The sequence below is a fragment of the Triticum dicoccoides genome, chromosome 6B (genome assembly GCF_002162155.2).
Source record: "Triticum dicoccoides isolate Atlit2015 ecotype Zavitan chromosome 6B, WEW_v2.0, whole genome shotgun sequence".
Taxonomy (NCBI): domain Eukaryota; kingdom Viridiplantae; phylum Streptophyta; class Magnoliopsida; order Poales; family Poaceae; genus Triticum; species Triticum dicoccoides.
This window is the reverse complement of record NC_041391.1, coordinates 126693107-126696163: the sequence shown is the minus strand read 5'-3', so window position 1 is coordinate 126696163 and position 3057 is coordinate 126693107. Positions and strand designations below refer to the sequence as shown.

Below are 3057 nucleotides of genomic sequence, written 5' to 3'. Positions count from 1 at the left end.
TCCCACAAAACCTGTCGCCACCTACCCTCCCGCAACCTTATCCCATTCACTCCTCACTCCACTCTCTTCAACTCCCCCTTTCCCCTCCGCCGCTGCATCGCTGCGCGCGTCCACGAGACGTCGGCCGTGCGCGTCCACGAGCCCCCGGTCGCGCTCCTCCGCTCGCTGTTGCCGCATCAGGCCCTCACCTATCCTCTCCACTCCCGCCAGTCGCCACATCTAGCCCGCTCACCTCCCCCTGCCGCATCGTCGCGCATGTCGCCTAGCCCGCAACGACCATGACTCCGCCAGCCGACCAGCACAGCAGTCTCCGGCGACCCGTGTGTGACCGCAGGTGACGCTCACATCGAGCAACATCGACCGGGCGCGGGTGCTGGATCTGGTCGCCGTTCGGAGAGCATGTACTAATCTCCGGCGAGTTCCTTGCGCAGACCGGAAGAGGGGTGCCTCGATCTGCCACACCAGAAGGTCAGGTACGCCGATCCGAACCCTGAGTTGGATTCGTTGACTGTTGGCTGCTTCTGTGGGTTCATTTTCTGATGGATGCAATTTTTCTTTGCGTTGCAGGCTTCGGCGTGATCGGCAGGCTTGTGGCCAGGGTTGCGCTCTAGAGATACGATGTCGATCTCGTCGCCGTGAACGACCCCTTCATCACCACCGACTACATGGTATCGTTCTCGAATCTCCTAGCTTATGAGATCTACGGGCACGTATGGTAGGGTCGTTTTGGATCCGTGCATGAGACACTCGTTTATATTCACTGGATCCGAACCTGAGTTGGATTGTTGACTGTTGGCTGCTTCCGTGGGTTCGTTTTCTGATGGATGCATGCACTGGCGGAGCCTTGTGGATGCAAAACGGGGTTGTGAACCCCCATTTCAAACTACACTTGTGTTACTATACGTATATATGAGGTATATGTATTAAGTGTTTTACCCCAGCCATCGGTGGATGACTCCCATTCAATCCGATTAACTTGTGTAGTCCATACTCCATAATTCCATCTGTACAAAGCTATAGCTAGCTAGCACAAGCAGCTTGATTAATTGTTCGTACAAATTTAGGTAGCTAGTACAAGCAGCTTGATCGATATATGTACGAGTAGCTTCCTGCTTGTTACTTGTTGCATCTTCTGGCATCACTAAGATTTACCGACTACTTGCTACTGCATATGCATGGAATACGACGAGTCGGCAACCAACAATTGATGAGCCCTCCCCCCCTTAATTGCTTGTAACGCTCCGCCACTGGATGCATGTTTGCTTTGCCCTGCAGGTTTCGTCCGGATCGGCAGGCTTGTGGCCAGGGTTGCTCTCCAGAGCCCCGATGTCTGGCTCGTCACCGTCAACGACCCCTTCATCAGCAAAGACTACATGGTATTGTTCTACGGACACATATGGTAGGGTCGTTTTGGACTCGTGCATGGGACACCAGTTTATATTCACTGGATTACGAGCTTAGATATGTGCTAAACATGAATGGATTTGCTCTTCTAGTTACACGCTGATGCTTTGCTACACAATCATAAGCACAGTTAAATAGCGATGTATATGAATCTAGTGAATGTCGCTACATGTCTGTCTGTATCATCAGTTTTGGGAAACGACTTTTAGATCTGCTTTGCAAGTGCCTTATGCATACGTTATATTCCTCACTTCAGTGGAGAATAGTTAGGTAGTTCCAGATTTGAGGAATCTATTTGTTCCACGCAGTGACTATTGTTCCATTGTGGTATTTATAATAGATGTACACCTGGTAGTATTCTGTCATATCTTACTAAATAAGACACATGCAGGCTCCATGCCAATTAGTACTTAAATTAAGCATAGTGCAACTGATTCTCTCATATTATGGTTCTGAATTATGTGCTTGTAACTGGCAGACCTACATTTTCAAGTATGACACTGTCAACGGACAGTGGAAGCACCATTAAGTTAAGGTGAAGGACTCCAAGACCCTTCTCATCGATGAGAAGGAGGTTCCTGTGTTTAGCTACAGGTTTGTTACCGCTAATTTTTGTGGCCATGCAGTTGATTTCCAAAGTAAACGCCCTGATCATACAATGTCCTGATGTGGGAACCCTAAGGAGATCCCATGGGCTGCTGCTGGTGCTGAGTACGTTGTTGAGTACACCGGTGTTTTCACTGACAAGGACAAGGCTGCAGCTCACATATAGGTACATTCTTTCAAACTTTCCATTTCATGGTACCTGAATATTTATTGTGTATAATTTACTAAATTAGTTTTCTGTGTCACCACTTTCAGGGTGGTGCCAATAAGGTCATCATTTCTGCTCCCAGCAAGGATGCTCCCATGTTTGTTTGTGGTGTCAATGAGAAGGAATACAAATCTGACATTGACATTGTCTTCAACGCTAGCTGCACCACTAACTGCCTTGCTCCTCTTGCTAAGGTGCTTATCATTGAAGTTTTGTGCAGCTCAAACCAACCGCCAATATTGGGAATTGTATACTGATAATTTGTTTCTTTCAGGTTATCAGTGACAGGTTTGGCATCGTTGAGGGTTTGATGACAACAATTCATGCCATGACTGGTAATGCATTACACTGGGTTTTTTCTTCAACATTTTATATTATATATTTGACTATTGCATGCTTATGTGTGGCTGAAATTTAAATTTACAGCAACCCAGAAGACTGTTGAATGTCCTTCCAGCAAGGACTGGAGAGGTGTAAGGGCTTCCAGCTTCAACATCATTCCGAGCAGCACTGGTGCCGCAAAGGTATATTCAACTGGCCTTCTATTATATGATCAGTTAACTGATTGAACAATGTAGCTTGATGGATTATCTGATTCTTGTTGCCCGTAGCAACACATCATAAAGTTAACTTATTGAATTGTCACGGCTTGGATCTTATCGAATGTTTAAATCTACTATAAGAATATACAAGCTGATGTTTCTTGGTTTATTAGCATATGCATTTTCACATTTTCTCAGGTTGCCAAATGTATTCAAGGAATTGTGAAATATAAATATAGTTTATTTTTGTTCTTTTGGAATTGTGATGTTTGGCCTCATGTTGCCAAAGATATTCAA

The 3057-nt window shown here is 46.0% G+C and overlaps 1 pseudogene; it reads left to right on the top strand.

The window, feature by feature from the left end:
* The first annotated feature begins 278 nt into the window (after positions 1 to 278).
* Positions 279 to 2829, top strand: LOC119320873 (annotated as a pseudogene).
* The last annotated feature ends 228 nt before the right edge of the window (positions 2830 to 3057 follow it).